This window comes from Chenopodium album, chromosome 14 (assembly GCF_948465745.1).
Source record: "Chenopodium album chromosome 14, dcCheAlbu1.1, whole genome shotgun sequence".
Classification (NCBI taxonomy): domain Eukaryota; kingdom Viridiplantae; phylum Streptophyta; class Magnoliopsida; order Caryophyllales; family Amaranthaceae; genus Chenopodium; species Chenopodium album.
In genome coordinates this window covers 37,694,089-37,714,260 of record NC_137847.1, presented here as the reverse complement: position 1 = coordinate 37,714,260, position 20,172 = coordinate 37,694,089, and positions in this window count along the sequence as shown.

The window sequence follows — 20,172 nt, the reverse complement described above, 5'->3', positions numbered from 1 at the left end:
CATCGCGAAACGACAAAACTGTCACACCACGACAAGGTTGTCGCGCCGCGCTGGACCCTATCGCTCCGCGACAGAGTTGTTGCATCGCGCTGGACCTTATCGCTCCGCGACAGAGCTGTCGCGTCGCGCTGGACCCTGTCGCGTCTTTGGCGACGGGAGCAGTTTTACTCCTAATAGGATTCGGTCTTTTTCTGATCATTTTCGGACTATTCTTCTTATAAATAAGGTCGTATTTCCCCGTTTTTATTCATTCACAATCATCGACAATCATTCAAAATTATCATCTAATTCTATTCTCTTCTCTCTTAAGCTAGAAGCTTTTCTTTCTCCCTCTTTCTAAGCCTCCCCTTTTCAAATAAGAATACCGCATTCACGAGTTCTAGACACACCTAACCAAGCTCGAAATTGCTTTCGCCCTAGACGTGAAAGGTTGATAATTTCTGATGGTTTGGTCCCAAATCCCTATTTCAATTATTTTAAATTAATTGTTTGATTTAACATTTTTCTTGAAGTTACTAACGTGTGTATTGTTTTGATAGAAAGAGATACGAAGCAACAAAGTAAATAGTTTTTATTTCTCTATTTCTTTAAAAAGCATGCTTAGATTATTTTAATTCCTAGTATAATGTTAGGATGCTTTTATGGCTTTCTAGTATCATATTTAGGTTGCTTCCTATTTTATTCTATCATGTTAGTATCATGTTAGGGACAAAGCTTTGATCTTTATTGTTTAGTGACATGCTAGGATTTGTTATTAATCTTGTTAGTATCATGCCTAGGATCTTGCTAATATTATTAAGCTTTATTGAGATTTTAGTGATGATTTGTTGTATCAATATATTTATATGTTGCTTGATATTATTGTTGTTATTGCTTGATCACGCCCTCTCTTTCAGATTTAAAGGGAATTTGTACTTGTAATCACGCTTAATAAGATAATTAATAATCTTTTTTAGGCTAATGTGATTATAATTCAAGTGATCGCCAATAATAGATTTGTTTGTGCATTAATATTCAACCAACATAGGTTAAACAGATTTAGGATTAATATATTGATTGTATGTTAGTCAGAAAACGCACATGAATATGAGAAGAATAAAGTAGAGACTCATTTTTAGGGCAGGTTCAATCTCTTTTAGGTTGGATTTGTACCTTCATCCCCGAAAATCCAGTCATGGTTCCAGACCACTATGGAGTTAGCGATCTCATGGACCGTGAAGGGGTGTAACCTTCACCCTATGAACGGTTTACAAGTTCTTAAAACTTGTTAGCGATTCTTTTGCTCTAGCTTCTTTCCCTTTGGACGCCACAATATTTAAGTATATGATCACAGTGGGGCTTAAGTGTGGGATGTTTGAAATATTCCCTACAGTAACAAAATAAAAATGCTTTATGACAATGATATATTTAATTACGCAAAATGAAATTCGAATATTTTATTCATGTTGATAATAGCAACTAAATACAACTCAAAGCTTATATCACTTAACTCATATTAATTGATCAACTGAAATTAATCTTTGTTTAAAGATAAGGTTGATTCTCAATCTTTGTTCAGAAGATTTCGACCTTCACCAAAAATAAAAAAATTTGCTTAGATAAAAAGTAGTTTAACTTGGATATTAAAGTTTAATATGACACAAATTAAGCTATCAATTACCTTCATGAACTAGAAATCATTGAATTGCACATCACATCAATAATAATAGACCCTTTGGTTGAATGTAGGAAGGTGGACCTAGCAATGATATTCACATATTGAATTAGCGAATTACAATGTTCTGCAAGATATATTAATAGGCTAGCACAACTTTAAATTAATTATACAACGAACTACGAAACTAGACCAAGTGAAATTGCTTCAATTGACATTATCAAAACCAGAAAAAATTAAAAATAAAAAATTTACCTTCAATTGAATAAAGAAAAAAAAATTGCTTCAATTCGTTTTTGTTTGATTTTGTATCAATTAGGAATTAGATGAAGATGATTGAAGAATGATGGAGGAAACCCATATATATATATAAGGGAAGATAATTAGCCGTTTGATAACAATAATTATGGAAAATCAAAGTTGATTTCTCATTGCCATTGTTATGGAACAAAAATAGTTTGAATTTGACTGATTTTATTTTTCCGTTGAAAATCCTTGAATGGAAAAATATGCAATACAATTTTCCATGTAATTGATTGACGTAATTATGGAATAATTTGGAAAGTTGGAGAAATTAAGATGGAAGCTTGAAATCCTTGAATAAAGATGGAAAATAATGAGAAAAATTAGCGTGATAGATTGATAGTCGTGAAAATCGATGCTTGTTTGGTGTTACAAACAAGGAGAATTTACTTTTTTTTTTTCCTTAAGATTAGGGAAAAAAATGGGCCCCTTTAAAATTGGGGGTCCTGTGCAAGAGGGCACCTTGCACATGCTATTCTACGAGCCTAAAAGTGAGTTGGAGTTGGCAAATTTTCAAGCACAAAATTGGTTAACATACTATCATTTAATGCCATTCCTCATGATATTAATCAAGGAAACTTTCAGTAATAACCCAATAATTTTATTTAAACGAAAAGCTTACCATAATTATTAAAATGGACAACTCAGGATTCCAATTTGCAAGACTTTGATTTACGCAATTTAAGTCTTGAACACAATTAAAGCAAGATCGTAGATTATGGTTTCAAAAGAATACGATAATCATGAATGGAAGAAAGAGTAAAAATAGGGTTTCAAATGGAAGTTTGCTCGTTAATTAAAACAAAGCAGTGAATGGAGGTTTAGTTAGTGGGTGGAAGAGTTAACATATTCTTTAAATAATTAACAAACTATACTCTAAGCCTAATTAACGTTTTATTAATGGTGGATTTACTGTAGCTATTAGATTAATTATATTGTTCAATGGTATTATTTGGAAAAAAGATAAAATAAGGGTACTATTTGAAAAAGCAAAAAATTTAGTGGTACACTGATACCATTTGGAAAATTAGGAATTGTAGAAAGATGGTTAGTTTGGATTAGTGCATGGATTAATTTACCACTAACAATTAATTTGGTCTTTCTTCCAAAAATCGATCGTAGTATTTATTGAAAAATTAAATCAATATTGAAGACTTATATTTGATTAATTGGGTATAAAAGTGAAACCCCATTTTAGAAGCTTAGATTTATAGTTTACTTTAAAGAACAAATATATTACATTCAAATTTAATTTAAATGTATATAATGATATATACTACTAATATATACTAGTTTTAATTAAACAAATTGTTGTTTTGATAAAAGATGAGTGAAAAGGGATTTTAAACCAGAAAAAGAAAAAAAAAAGTGAAGCATAGTATACAGTAGAAGTTTTGAGCACATGACCAACAATCCAACATGGCAATATTTCTACATTTCCACCTCTTTTGCCAACATGCAATACCATTGACATTAAAAATTTACATTAAAAAAAATGAAATTATAGCCTGGTCAATGTATGCAAGTGTCAACCCTTTGTGCATGGTAAATAAGTCCATGAATACAATTAAGCAATTAGGGTCTCTAAGTGTAGAGGAGAGAAAATTCTAAAATTTAAAAATAATTGTATATATAAAGTTAGAATGATCATTTCATTGATAGTGTCTAATGTTGTATATATATATATAGTTTTTGATGTTGATATATGATTTTTAGGATTTGTACTTTCATGTAGATATCTTTATCTTCTCCATATAGGCTGTCTAATATTTCTTTAAAGTATTCTAGTTTTGTTAGATACTTCCTCCGTTTCTTCATAGTTGCAACACATATTTTATCACGGTATTTAAGAAAAGTGGACCTCACATGATATAATACACTTAAAATGGAGTTAATAGGTTGTTTAGAGTATAATCAAGTAGGTCATGTGCTTTTAATAAAGGTAATAGTACAATTTTCACCATAAAAACCTTCCTTTTATGGTGTGTTGCAACTATTGTGACATTTTCATTTTAGGGAAGTATTGCAACTATAAAGAAACGGAGGAAGTACATAATTACAATTGTTTTTCTATTAATACATTTTAAGATTGAATTTTATCATAAACTATTTTTTTACGCTAAAGAATTTGTCCACGTCATACCAATGATATATTTTACCTTGCTTGCACCTTTAATTACAACAAACATAAAACAATATATTACATGCTTAAAATAGTATGTAGTATGTATTATGACTAGATAAATTATTTAGAATTGAGATATAGATCTACTAATCAACACAACACCTATTTTCCAACCCATAATTATCTGTTTCTTTGTTAATTCACACTCATTCGTCCAACTCAATGTCTTATTATCTTATCCATGAGTACATTATCAACTGCTTCATTAAGATTTATAAATAATTCAATGTTTTAAATATTAGCACCAAACACAAAAATTTACTTCATTTTATTTGTGTTATTCAACCTTATTTTATCAACATTACTGAGTAAATTTTGTATCCAAGTAATCATTAGAAATGTCCTTTAAAAACACCTTTTCTACTGCTCTCTTTCTTGCATTGAACCTTGTCTTATTTAACCTTGCCTTTGCTACATATATAGCACGACCTCTTAACAAGTGCCCCTCGGATGCCCTTAAGCTGAATGTGTGTGCGGATGTGCTTAACCTTGCGCACCTTCAAATTGGATCTTCTAAGAAGGAATCATGTTGTAGCCTTGTAAGTAATCTCATTAAACTAGATGCCGCTACCTGTCTTTGCACAGCTATTCATGCCGACATCTTAGACCTTGTTAGCCTTGACCTCAATGTTGGTCTTACAACTCTTGTTAACTATTGTGGCTGCAAGCTCCCTAGTGGCTTCCAATGCCCTTCACGTCGTACCTAATTTATAACTTGTTCTTCTTAAATATTTATATCGTTGTCCTTATCAATCTAAATTAGATTATTCAATTCTCATGTATTGTATCAGTATCACTAAAGTTGGATGTGGATGAAATTTTTTAATAGTAAATGGTTTATATCAAATGCTTATGCTTTGTTACGAAATCTCTTTATCTATGATAGTTATTTCTCTAGAAGTTTATTAAGTAGACATTATGGTTGATGATTTAGTGATTTCTATTGCAACAAAACTTAGGGCATTTTCAAAAAAAAAAAAAAAAAAAAAAAAAACTCTATACCGAAAAATGCCACCTTGATTGTTGACATTACCTTGTGTGCAACTCCATCTAGCGTGTTACATGGCATTGGTAATATGACATCTAATTACGTCACTTATAGTAAATATATAATTAGATATGTAATGATGATAGATAACTTTCTATTTAAAATTTCATTATAAAAATTAACTTTTAATATCATAGAAGATCAATGAAATTTTGATAGTTAATGCACTTGAAAAGTGTTTTAGAATTTTTACTCTCTTTTTTTTTTTTTTTTTTTTTTGGGGGGGGGGGGGGGGTAGGGGAATGCCTTTTCAGTCACCCATTTTACTATTTAATCCAGACATGTTATAGAACAAGTTTATCTTAAAAGCTAATCACGATTCTAACCATTGAAATTTAATCGGTAATGTAATGTTAATCGATAATTTTTAGTTTTATTTGTAGTTATAGACATGTATTTTAACAAACAATATTTTTGTAAAGGGTGTCTAGCTATATGTCGATTATGTGCAAACAAATGCATGTCACGCAGTAATTTGGCAATTTCGCTTATATTTATGGGACATTTAGTAAATTATTGACAGAGTTTTCTAGGAACACAAACGTTGAACATTTAAGAGTGAATGTATAGTAATAAAATAGCACATGAGCTTGCACACTACTTGTCAAGGGCGGTAGAAGGGTTTGGGTGTCGAATTTTCCATCATGTATCACTTCTCTTTTGATTTCTAATTCTCCCATGATTGAAGTTTAATTCTCCGGAGGGGTTTGTTTTCCCAAAAAAAAAATAAAAAAAAAAAATCTATTTTTTCATTTTAAAATCCTTTCTTTAAAATATTATGGCCTTATGGCTTATACTTTGAAGTAATTATGCAATTTTTTATTTAATTTATTTATTTTTTAATGTCTCTTAGCAATTGGAATATTGATATTACCATCCACTCCAACCGATGTTATTCAATAATCTAATAGACTATTGGGTCACTAGCATGGACATTTATTAATAATGTTTCTAGAAATGTTATTAGTTAGAATTTTCAATGTGCTTTAGGAATATATTGGTCTAAATTTCTTTTTTGTATGGTGATGCTTTGGTTGCTTAAAAATGCAAAGAAATAGGGTGTGTTGCTAAACGCGAGCATTTTTATTAATAATTAGTGTGGCCAATGAGGAAAATAAGTCGTGTTCCTATTTAGTTTTGTGACTACTATGACTTATTCATTAAAAAAATAAGTTGTGTCCATATTTATATTTGTGTCTATTCTGTGTCTAGCTGCTCGGGTTTCAGGGGTGGGGGAGGGACGGTTGGGTTTCAAGGGTGGAGGAGGTTTTTTTTAGGGTTTTTCAAAGGGGAGAGAGAGGGGGTTCCGGGAAAGTGATGGTGGTTTAGGGGGAAGGGGAGTGGTAACAAGGGTGGGGGAGGAGCTGGTGGGTGGTGAGATCTTCAGAGTGGCTGGAGAAAAAGGGAAAGAGAAGTGAATTGGTGATTGTGTGGTGGCTTTGATTTCTTTTCTGGTTTAAAACAAACAATATTGTAAGTCAAAGGGAGTTACATTATTTTCTTCCCCTTTATCTTTGTTTAAATAATCCCATTTTCCTTAGATGAACCAAACAACCCCTTACATGAATTTGGCGAAGATTCATGTTAGCCATTGAATATGTAACAAAGTGAAGCTAATCTGAGTGTTTCAGGGTGCTACTATTGCCAAAAGCCATAGAAAATGAAGATGAGAAAAGTGCAACAAGCATAACCATAACCAAACCCATCTTTATCTTTAGGAAAAAAATTTAAATTACCATCAAAAAATGTATCCATTTTCAAAATAACCACTCGTTTAATTTTTTATTTTATTTATTTTACCACCCTTTAAATTAAAAAATTACTCAGATTACCACCCATTTCAAAATTCCGGTAGATTTCGGTCATGTGGACCCACCCAACGGCTAGTAACGGCTATGTCTAAGCATGACAATCAGCCCTGTCTTCACTCCACCTCCTCCTTAAACCAGTTTGTTGAGTACAAGACAACATAAAACCAAAAGAAAACAACTAAATTAAAAAAACCAAGAGCTTGCTGTCTGAATTGCCATTACTACTGATCATTTTTTTTGGTTACCACTAAAAGTCATTGGGTGGGGCCCACATAAGAGGAATCCACCGGAATTTTGAAATGGGTGGTAATCTAAGTAGTTTTTGAATTTAAGGGATGGTAAAATAAAAGAAAAAATTTAGGGTTCGTTTGGCATTGCTGTGGTTTTCTGTTTTTTGGTTTTTTGTTTTTTTAAAAGTATATGATATATGCCCCATAATGAATAAAAAATTATTTAAACTTATTAAAATCATGATAATTTTGAAAACTGACAACAGAAAAGTAGAAACACCTTTTTCTCGTTTCCTATTTTTGGTTTTCAAAAAAACAGGAAACTGAAAACCAAAAATGATGCCAAACAAGCCCTTAACGGGTGGTTATTTTGAAAATGAATACATTTTTGGGTGGTAATTTAAAAATTAACCTTATTTTATGAAAGAAGGCCTATTATGTGGCACACCCGCATGTGCTACCCACAAACCTAGTTTGATCCGGCCCCTCTTTTACCGTGCTTACATATTTTTAAATTTGTCACGAGCACAACAAATGACTTATGTGTCGACCAACCTATTTTTTTTGTTTTTATCAATTTACCAAAATTATAAAACTTATTAAAGGGATGTGTTGGCATATCACGACATAACACATGAGTCATGTTGGGCATGGACTCCATTCTTGAAAGATCGACACACATTTGACATGCCACGACAATTTTTTTAGCTTATTCTAGGCACATTAGCATGACATGTGGGCCTACACGGCACATCTCGTGCTCACCTTTAACTAGAGACCACATAAAAGACATATGTGAAGGATTTTATGGAGTTGGGGGTATGCAACTTACTACCTTAGTTTTATAGTAATTGACACAGTCACATTTGACACATTTGTCCATGCACTAATTTATCCATAAATAATAGCAATTATATGTTGCTAAAATTATAAAAAAAAATAATACTCGGCTAACAACATACTAATTTAATATTGTTTTCAATACATTAATAGAAAACATACTAGCTCAAACTTGATATATAAATATTATATAAAAAAAAATGTTAATGTGTATCAATTATTATGGAATAAAGGGTGTATTTTTGAACAATAGTATCTTCTTTGATTAGACTGTAAAGACATTTGCCTAAAAAAAAAAAAAGATTGAGATTGTAAATGACATCTATAAGGACTTTTAGTTTATTCTATCTATTGCTCTAAGGCCTACATTGCCACTCCACAAAGTATTAAAAGCTTTTCTTCTTATCTCACATGGTGGTGTGATACCTTGCTCTAAAAAATCATCCATTTAATTATGAACCTTTTTAAGAAGAAAAAAATTAGTGACAATTAAAGGGCTTTTAATAGAATTTGATCTTAAGGTGGTAAATCACTCATTTTAAGGAGAGGGGACGGGGGAATCACTTATAAGTTTTGACCAACTAGTAATGCGTTAGATGTCTTCTCATCATAGTTATCTTTAAATTATGGAAATTTTGCATAAAATCACCCTTTTAATACTATTTTTTGCAAATAACCACCTTATTATAAAATTGCTGTAAAAGTCCACCATTTTTAAAAATTATGTTGCAACTTACCACCTAGCGTCAGAAAGTGGATATTTGATCAGCTACTCCATCGTTGACCCAGTCACATGGCACGTGACATTAAATGAGCCCTAATTCTCCCCCCTTTTTGTTTCTTTCCTTTTCTCTTTCGATTTCCCTCTTTTCCTCCCATGTTCTTTTTTTTTTTTCTCTTTCTTCCCTGCATTTAATTCTTCTCAACAATGGCTTCAACCTCATGAGTCCAAGACTTCAACCTCGTAATTGGGACGCTACACCCACACTTTTTGCTTACTGGAGATTGAGACATTAGATCCAGGAGTACCAAATTTATGAAAGAAATTAACAATCCTTAATTTCTACTTTTTGCAAAAGCAAATCGAATTCAATTAAACGAAATCAACTACTAGAGAAGAGACGAAAAAAAAGGAAGCGAGAAGAAAGAGAGCGAAAAATGAACTTTTTCTTGCTTTTGTATGTACCAAAATTTTAATTACACCACTTGTTGACTCCAAACTAACATGCAGTGATCTTCTACTGTAAAGCCTGTAATACACTGAAACAACTAACAGATCATCATTTGTCAATTTGTTAACTTTAGAATATATATTGTGGCGCTTGTTGTGACTTTGATAATGAACTAGAAATCACTAGGACATTTTATCACTTGTAAGTTGTAATTGATTCTAGTTTAATCATTCTGGATTTTGATGTACTATGTTAGGTATACTAGGCCTCATAAGGTGTAAGTTTCGTTCATTCTGCAAATTATAGTAATTTGGACAAGTGGCTACAATATCTCTTAATGTGTTATCTCTTAATGCTTTAATCTATGTTAGTTGTATGAGTGTCTATAGGTACATATCTAACTGTAGGATAATGGAAGTGCTGAAATTTCAAATACGGGGACTCTGTTTTATTAGTATTGTTCTAATGAAACAGAATAGACCCTATATTGTTCAATGATGTTATCTCTATTTACTAATTTGAAATCAAAAGATGTAAGACTTGAAAGTAAAACAAACTATATCATAAATTCACAATGATAAGTTGATAACCTAAAAACTCTTGCTCATATGTATAGTTGCAGTATGTTAGTTTTTGTTTCTCTAGTATGAATATGAGCAATTGAGTCATTGTGTTATGTTGGTTCTGTTTATTGCCAAATTGGGATTAACAAATGTCTTAATATAATTTTGTCGCTGCAACTTAGGAGTCCTGTTGTCAAAAAAAAAAAAAAAAAAACTTAGGAGTCCTTACGGAGTTAACCACAATTCTATCAGCTACTTAATGCAAAACCAAAGGCTACATCTAATACCTTGGTGCATCGATTTCTCGAGTGCTAGAACACATGTTTTAGAGTTAAGGATCTAATTATATCATTTGATGTGACTGATATAACAAGAATGACAAGGTTGAGTGATAGAGGAGACCCCCTCGATGAGCCAAAAAGTTATCTATAGACTCCATCCTTTTTTTAATGAATATGTCCCTCGGGATGAGCAAGAGAAAAGGAAGAAAGAGAATACCAAAACTACAAACAAAAAATACAAACAAGGTGAGAAAACCAATTCTAAACGAGTTAGACATAGAGCAACTGTGTTTTTAGAAAAAATGTTGTCTTTTTACTTGGTTAGCTTCTTTGTTGCTATCCTGGCTTAAAAAAAATTTCTCATTGTAAATAATCTTAATGATTTTGAAAAGGTTGTTGGGCGCAAGTGATGCTAGACAAGATACATGAATGTGCAAAAAATGTTGTTTCTTGAGGTCAAACTTATATCATTTGGTGCTCACTAGGAGGTGAGGTACTTTCTGCTACCTTATCTTATTTTTGATTTTTTTTTTTTTTTTAATTTAGTTTAGTATACATTCATTTTTTTTTAGTGTATTCTGTAGGCTCTGACATATGATAAGCTTGCTCTAATTCGCCGTCCCAAGGAAATTAGAGACCGGAAGGAAGGGGAGATGAAGCTAAAAATGGAAGACAGAGCTATCATGGTAATGATTTTTTGCGATAATGTAAGTGGCAGAAGTAGCACTGTCAAAACGGTTTGACAGTTCGGTTTCGGTTCGGTTTGAATCGGTTCGGTATTCAATCGGGTCGGTTTGGAATCGGTTTAATTGTCTCACGGGTCGGTTTTGGTTCGGTTTAAATAGTTATCGGTTCGATTCGGTTTCGGTTTATTCTTAAAGCGGTTGTAATTCGGTTCGGGTTGTAAACAGTCCGGGTAGTAAACGGTTCGGTGCAGACGGGTTGCGGTTTGTTAACGGTGCGGTGTAAACGGTTTTTATCCCGGTTCAAACAGTTTCGGGTTGGAAACGGTTTCGGGTTAGAAACAGTTCGGTTCTTTTTTGGTTCAGTTTATAACTGGTTCGGTTCTTTTTCGGTTCAGTTTTTAACTGGTTCGATTCTTTTTCGGTTCAGTTTATAACTGGTTCGGTTTTTCGATGGTTTAACCACTTTAACGTTATTCATATCGGTTCCATTTCAAGTTTACTAAATTACGGTTCGGGTCGATTTTCGGTTTCAAAAAATAAATTGTTTATCGAGTTGTTTGGATTCGGGCAGTTAAATGGTTTTGGTTTGAAATTTGATAGTACTTGCTAACCTTTTGCGTTCACAAGTTTTATATAAAGTCGCGAATCATTTCATATTTACAATTTAGGCATCATATTATAAAAAAATTCTCATTGATTTTATAAATACATATTATGTTCTGTTTCCAGTTTAGTCATACTGATCTTTCTAGTTTATTACGAAGTAGATTATAAGAGTTAGTATATTAATGTATTATTGTTTTTACAATTAGGTTATTATATGCTTCTTATTTAATCATTTATATACTACGCATAGTATCATAATCATGATTTGATGAGTTCTTGTGAAATGGAAATTTGTAATTTGGTAATTCGATACTTGATAGTTAACAAGACTGATAATTATGACTCGTTTATCATTATATATTTTCATGAAATTATGAAGATATTACAAAGTGCTTTGATTTGTATAATGAAAGAAAACACTAATGACTAATTAACAAGGTAATATTGATTAGTTCAATCGATCATATGTACACATTATTAACACATGGCATCTAACCATCTCATAGTTAAATATTCGTATCATCGTTATTCGTATGTATTAGTACAAAGTTATAGACTCATTAGTGATCTTTTTAAATTTATCTATTTATACATTTTATTAATATAACGTTTTTATAATTTTTACGCTTACACTGATTATCCTTAATGAATGATTTGCCTTGCTATTTTAAAAAAAATATTCTAAGATTTCTAATATTTAATCCATTTAATTATATTCCCGTCAAAAAAAAAACATTTAATTATATAAAAAAGTATTTTCCCGGAATTAGAGCAACTACGAGCATTGGAGGAGCACGACCATTTTTCATAGCCCAAGGCCGGTTAGAGTCATCAAACTGGTGATTAAGGGCTTGACATATGAGAGGCCGAGGCAATGGATCGAATGATTAAATCCTCGAAGAGGAAATATGGACTTGGGCTGAGAAGTAGCCCAAGTCGAAAGTCCAAACCCTTACCCAAGAAGCTTCGCCCGACCGGGTGATGGTTCTCCCGAAGGCACGCTCGGCCGGGTGGGGCGGAAGAAGGAAGAGCGTTGCTTCGCCCGAGCTCGCGCCCGACCAGGCGCGAGAGATGCATATTGAGGAAGAAAGGCGGGCCCGACCGTGCGAGATGACACCCGACCGGGCGCGTGTTCTAGAGGAGGATGACGACGTTTTTTTACTTAGATTTTAATTAGGATTTTTATGTTTTGTATAAATACGTTTTAGTTGTTTTTATACAATTACCTTTCTTTCATTAGTTTAATTCTCTCTTAAGCTTAGATTTCTCTCTTGTTTTTCTCTCTACAACTCTTAGTTTAATTCAATTTATTATTTCCGTCAACTTTGGTAACAATTTCTTCCCTTTTTATTAGTAATTTATTCGCTTTTATTCATCATGTTTTGCTTAATTTCTTTGATTAGTTTAGATTTAATTATGTGTGAGTAGATTATTTTCTAGGGTTGTGGGGATCCATAAATAATATGAAGGGGTAATTTATTATTGTTGATTGTCAATGCTAGATTAATTTCCTATTGATTGATTTAATGCTATGCAATTAGATTTGACCAGGTTTAATTGTATGAGTTATGCAATATTTATTCGAGATTCGAAAGATGAGAATTGATGTTTAGGCTTAGTTTCAATAGGCAGGTTAATTTATAAATGGTTAAGTCAAGGTTCGAGAGATGCGATTTAATACTGGTAGATTAATTCTGTGATTGTAATACGTAGCGAAAGTCCTTTATGATCTGATTAATTGATGTATTGATGATTGATTATTGTGTTTTACCCTGTAATATTATTTATTGGTGAACCTATACCCTAGGCTTTTATTATTTGATTTTCTCCTTATACTTTAATCTCCGTAGTTAGTTCTCTTCATAACAATAAATTGGTTACCTAATAATTAAGATTATTTAATTAAATAGGAAAAAATTGACTCGTTTCCCTGTGGTTCGACCCTACTTCCCTATCTGCTTTAGTTAGAGGATTTAGGAATTACTTTTGATAAGGTGATACGACTTTAGCCTGTCAAGTCTCCGTTTACAATGTTTCGTTTATTATTATTAAACCATTGTTTAGAGTGAGCCGTTAAGGTTAGTGGGAAAGTTTCCCTCCATAGCAACGAATCTCCCTTCCCCCTTTTCCACAATTTTTAGGGCTTCAATTTGTTTTCTCTCTCTTCTTCATTCTCTCTCTGCCTCTTTCCCAATCATGTCATCTTTAACCTCTCGAAGCTCCTTTCTCTCAAATTCGTCTTGTTCATTGGAGTTTGTCAGCCCTCGATGTTGGTGCAGGCCACAGAAACTTGCGAAGTTGAAGATCTCAAGCACAAATTGCAACCCAAGGAAAGCATTTTTTAAGTGCAATGATTGTGGATTCTTCAAGTGGCTGGACGAAACTGATGTTTTGGGGCTAGATGTTGTAAGGGAAACAATGAGATAGAGTCAGTGCTTTTGCAATTGATAGAGTTTATGTCTTATTTTAGGGAAGTAGTGAAAGTTGGAATCTTTATGTATGTTTTGCTGGTTGTGATTATGTTGTTCAAAAATGGGGCAACTTAATTGTAGTTTTCATGTTAAATTGTGGCTTATTGTAACCCAAGTTAATTCTATGAAATAAAATAAAGTCTTATTTTGGTGACTCTGTTTTTTTTTTCAAACCATTTGTTTATAATCAATAACCAAATCAATAATAGAAGAAAAGGGGTGGCTAAGCATTTATAAACATCAAGCATTGTTTTCAAAAAAATCCCCCCTCAAGTACTTAAGTAGTGCAATTTGATAGTAAAAAAAGAGCACCCCCATTTACATTTAACCCCCATTTACATTTAATCCTAACCGTTGCAATCATGTTTCTTCCAAAATAATTACAAAAGAGATGCAACACCAAATACATCAACTTATAGCATGGATAGCCTTTGTAGAATTTTCTGCCTCTTTAAACCAATGCTCTGGTGAAAGTCCATGGTTGGTGGTGGCTGAGTAGAGGCACCAGCTTTTGCAGTTGCTGGTTTACTGCTCTGTCTTGTTGGCTGGCTGGAACTTGCTCTTGGAGCAAACACCCTCCTACTTTGTCTAGGTTGTGGCTGGCTTGAACTTGGAGTATGCATTGGCTGCTATGGCCTTTCCCTTGTTACATTATGTACAGCTGATCATAAGGTCAATCAAGTTGGTGTCAGTTTGCTGGGTTGAGGAAGGTTGTGTTCTTGTGGACCCTTTCCCTTTGGCATTCTTGGTGGGTGCCTTCCCATGTTGCTGCAGCAAGTCTTTCTTAGTTGCCCCTCCCTTGCATGTTAGAATATTGTGTCCATATTGGTTGCACTTGTTGCATTTGACAGTGGCACTTCTCTTTCCTTTCCTATGTTCTCCCTCCTCTCTTCTTCTATTCCTAGAGGGTCTGGCTACACTTCTCTTGATTGATGGTGGCAACAGTTTCGGGTAGGGATGGCAACGGGTCGGATCTGGACCGGATCCGATGGGATCCATATCCAGATCTGTTTTTGTACCCAGGATCCAGATCCGATCCGGATCCATCGGGTCCAAATTTGAGGGATCCATATCCATATCCGTTGGATCCTACGGATCCGGGTCTAAAACGGATCTTACACATTTTACCTATTTTTAACAAAATAAAATCAAGTTTTCAAGTCACAACTCATAAAAACTAAGATTAAGATACTACGGAGTATACAGTATAACCATCCATCAATAACAAACAAATTTTGTACCCCACCCATCAAATAACAAACACCAAGAAAAGTTCATATGAAAATGGAAAAAAGAAAAAAAGAAAGAAAAAAAAAAGAAAAAAGAAAAGGCGTGTAGAATTGCAAACTAGCAGCAAACAAATGAAAAAGATCCACTAATTTGGATTATGATTTATGACCAGTTTTAAAACTACATTCAAGGAATTAGTTTGAACAATGATAAAAATTACAAAATAAAATTAAATAAAACTAAAACATAAATTAAGGAGTTGAGTATACTAGAAATCACACTGTGACTTGCGAGCTTGTGGTCGCTGGAGATGACGGCAAGGACTCACCGTCGCCGGAGAGATGGGCTGGAGCAACTGTTTTGGTCGGCAGTAGAGAGAGAAAGAGGAGAGAGTGTGTGTTCTTTTAGGGTTGTTGTTTGGGGTTTATTAGAGTCAGACTCAATTCACTCAAAGTCTCCTTTGTAAATGGGCTGGGCTTTAAAATTAAATTTAAAAAAAAAATGGATAAACGGATTCGGATACGGGTATTTCGGTTAGACCTGTATCCAAATCCGTTTTTTAGTACAGGATCCGTATTTGACTCAGATCTGTCGGGTCCAAATTTTACAGATCCATATCCGTGAAAACGGATATGGATCCACGGATTCGGGTCAGATACGGATCCATTGCCATCCCTAGTTTTGGGTTATCCATTTCTGGCCATTGCTCTTGATCTGGCAGTGGTAAAATGTTTACCTAGGCACTAAGTACCACTCACTAACATAGTCAGTTGGTTCCTTTCGAGCATCCAGCAGAGCCCTCATTCCATGCCTACATGGAATACCAGTTATTTGCCATCTGCCACAAACACAACTTCTTGAGTTCAGTGAGACAAACATCATCCTTTTCCCATATGAGATCTCATACTCTCCCCTTCTAGCTGGGTACGCATTGCAGTTTCTACATTCCTTGATTAGAGCTCTAACCGTCTCCCTAAAGTTAGGACAAACACCATCCACCCATTGCTCACTTTTATGTTGCCTTGTAGCATGCCTCACCATATCTATCCTCCTAACACCTACATTCATGCAAATACTCAGTTACCACATTATGGTCACATACATGGATACACACACACACCCTAGTTCTTCCAAAAGTGTTAAAATGGGGTAGGATCTGTCCACACCAATGAAACTGTTGAAACTTTCAACAAAATTGTTGGTGTTTTCATCAAAGCACATGTGGGGTTCAAATTTACACCTTGTCCACCTTTGTAGAGGCCCAATTTCTCTGAACCACTTGACTGCACCTAAGCCAGCAACTCCTTGAAGCTTGATAAGTGCCTTCGTGAAGCTAAACTCTAATATGCATTTGTAACTGACCAGAACAGCTTATGCATCAACATCCTAAGGTAGTCTGACTTGAAATTCTTACACAAATGCCTTACACAATACCTCCTAGGCACCTTTGGCCAAACTTCATCCAATGAAGGGTCAATACCCTTGCAATGACAACATAATAACATGTACTTGTTAGTATAACATCAATATTTACACATATCAACAACCACAATAAATTAAGGGAAGATGGGCACCTTTTGTCTATTTGACATTATGGTCCAGTCATCTTTACCAATTTCAGTGAGGATAGACTTCAAGTGGTGGAAAAACCATCACAAGCTTGACTTGTTCTCTGAGTCCACCACTGTAACAGCAACAGGGAATATCTCATTGTTGCCATCCAATGAGACAACTGACAACAAAGACTCCACCATAATTCCCCTTTAGGTAGCAGCCATCCACACCTACCAAACCTCTACACCCTTGCACAAGTCCTCTGAATTGTGCTGTAAAGCTGATGAATATGGACTTGAATTGCAAAAAGGTAATCAGGCTGTTGCAATACTTTCCAAGTACAGAAAGCAACAGAATTTGAATTCCTATCCTTCAACAGATAGCAGTAGTCAAGCAACTTGTTATAGGAATCATTATGCCCACCTTGTATCATCCCTATGACAACCCTTTCATCTTGTACACAATCCCTTTCTATATCTCTCCCAATCAGCTCATTCAGTGCTTTTCATTTGATGTCAGGGCAAGCTCTAATCTCTTCCAAAAGCTTCTTAGCTACCCACTCACAGTTAGCCATGGGATTGTTGATAAGATTCATGTTACACACATGCTTGTTCTTGATACTTTTAATAGCCCATGTGTATCCATCAGGTAGAGTGCTTACATGAATTCTTCAACTACACCTAATGTCAGCACACTCTGCAATGTACCTATCACACTCTACCGTCCTCACCATTAAGGCAAAACCTTCCTGGATGCAGTAATCTCTTAGGGCATCTTAAAAATGCCCCCTGTCAACAAACAACTGCTAACTCCTAAGCCATATCTTTCCCAACTCAACATCATCATAAACTTCAATATTTTTGTATACCTTCCCCAAATAACCCTCATCCTCAAATTCCCTCTCATGTGATTGAAAGGGTTCCCAATTCCCATCAACAAAATTTTGGTTTAGCAAATCCCTCACATTCTCTTCAACTTCATCCCCATCATCCCCACTCTCACTTTCATCATCTACTTCAGTATGTTGGGGTTGGTAATCTTCTTCAAAATCAGAACTAGGCTCATTATCTTGTCCCTCATAGCACACATTAGGATCCTTAGTTCTGCATCTACCCATTGCATTGCTCACTGTGGGTATGTCTTGTGATTCATGGGTTAGGACTATCTTAATGCCCTTCAACCTAATAGTACTATGAGCCATTTTTTTACCATGAGGAAATATTAAAGCTTTAGATCTAACTCTTTGCCTCTTAGGAGAAAATGAAGGGTTTATTTCATCAGTTGGAAGTGATGTTTGACTTTGATTCAGAAGCAGCCTTGGACTCCTCCTACTTTGAGTTGGAGAAGAAAATTGGGATTGAGAGGAAGCTGCAAGTGATACATGGGGAGGAAAGAGGGATATTTCTTCCAATAACCTAGGTAATCTCCTCTCACCACTGTTGACATGGAAGGACTGGTTTTGTGGAGGGGAGTTATGAACTGGAGAGTGATGTGGAGGGGAATCAAGTGGAGTTGCAGAATTTGGTGGTGTAATTCTTGGGCTCTTTCTCTTTACTGGAAGCTTTGGTCTAGGTGGCTTGGTTGAAATAACAAAAGGACCACCTTTTTTATAGCAATTGTACCAACTGATGGGCCATCTGGTACAGAGCGCTAGTGAGATAGGCCAACATGTTCAGTTTGGGCTATAGGAGATAGATGAGATGGGCCTGCAGAAATTTAGGCTTGCGGCTGAGGCTTAACTGGTTGGGGTTTAACGGTCCTAGCCAAAGTGAATATAAATGAAGGCTCACTCAAACAACCAACCCACACATCAATCTCTTTACTCACAATATTTTCAAACATTTTTATCATTGAACCATCATCAACTAACTTAATTGCTTTCTCTTTAAAATAGTAGTGCAACCCAGGGTATTCAGGCAACTCAAACCCTCTCCTACCAATTTCCTCACACATGTCATTTATCACATCAATTAACAAACACTTATCAACATCATCAATTGTTAAGTCAACACAATTTGCACCATAACAAATTTTCAATATTTTCTCCTCTTCCATCTGCAAATTTTTAACCCAAGCCAAATAACAATGAAACACAGATCAACTATAGTCTACATCACTTCATACCAAATAAATTAAACAACTTTTACTCAAATTGAAACTCAATTATGCCAAAAACCCATAACACGAACAGCCCACACCCATTACATAATTAAGCTAAATTATACCACAATTAAGACCAATAACAAGTACATTATCAAAAAAAAGTAATCAAATTTATCAACTTTATGCAATCAAAGACACAACCCAAACATTTAACAACAACATCTACCAAAATTCGCAAAAACAAAAAATCGTAAGAGACTACCTTGCACGATGACAACTTTTGCACACCACAAAACCCTTGCTTCCTCGCTTCAGATCGCAACAAGAACAACTCTATAATTCGCCATTTTCTTTTCGCAATTTAGGGTTTTTGATCAATTTTATTCGAACAGAAATGAAACAGGGAGTGAATTTGGGAGAGAATTGATTTTGAAGAGAGAGAAAACATCAGTACAAAGGAAGAGTTAGGTGATGTCTTAAATGCCCACCTAAAATCCGTCATAAATGCATGCTGACGTGGGGTACCGTACAGTAACTCACTGTACCTTAGGGTTACAGTGTAGAAGTTTAAAAATGTAAGGGCACAACGTAGAATTTTAAAAAGTTGAGGTTAGATTGTAGAATTTCCCAAAAATCAATACCATGATAGCTCTGTCTTCCATTTTCAGCTCCATCTCCCCTTCCTTCCTTGGGGCGGCCAATTAGAACAAGATTATCATATATTAAAGCCTACACATTAAAATAATAATAATAATAATAATAATGATAATAATAATAATTAAAAAAAGTAAATGCATACCAAACCAAATGAAAAAAAAAACAAAAAATATGATAAGGTAGCAGAAAGTACCTCACCTCAACAATGGTGAACAACAAGTAATATAAGTTTGACCTTTAGAAACAACATTTTTTTGCACATTCATGTATCTTGTCCAGTATCACTTGCGCCCAACAATTCTTTTGTATTTTTAGCCCCGTACTCATCGGACGAGGCAACAACAAAGAAGCTAACCAAGTAAAAAGATAGCATTTTTCTAAAATTGTCATATGCTTTCAGCTTCCTTGACGTATTGACATATTGGTAAGAATTTTAAACACGGTTGCTCTATGTACAAGGGCCTGTTCTCTTCATATTAATTCAATTCAATTCAGTTCAATTCTTAATTTTCTACTCTCATAAAAAGAGCAAAGCTTAGCTAGCTTAGCTTAGCTCACTCAGAACTCGTTTGGACTTGGTTTTCTCGCCTTGTTTGTATTTTGTGTTTATGGTTTTGGTCATTCTTTCTTCCTTTTCTCTTGCTCATCACGAGGGACATATTCATTACACAAATAATAGTATTAAGATGGATTTTGTAGATAACTTTTTGGCTCATCGAGGGAGTCCCCACTATCACTCAACCGTGTCATTCTTGCTCTTACTATATCAGTCACATCA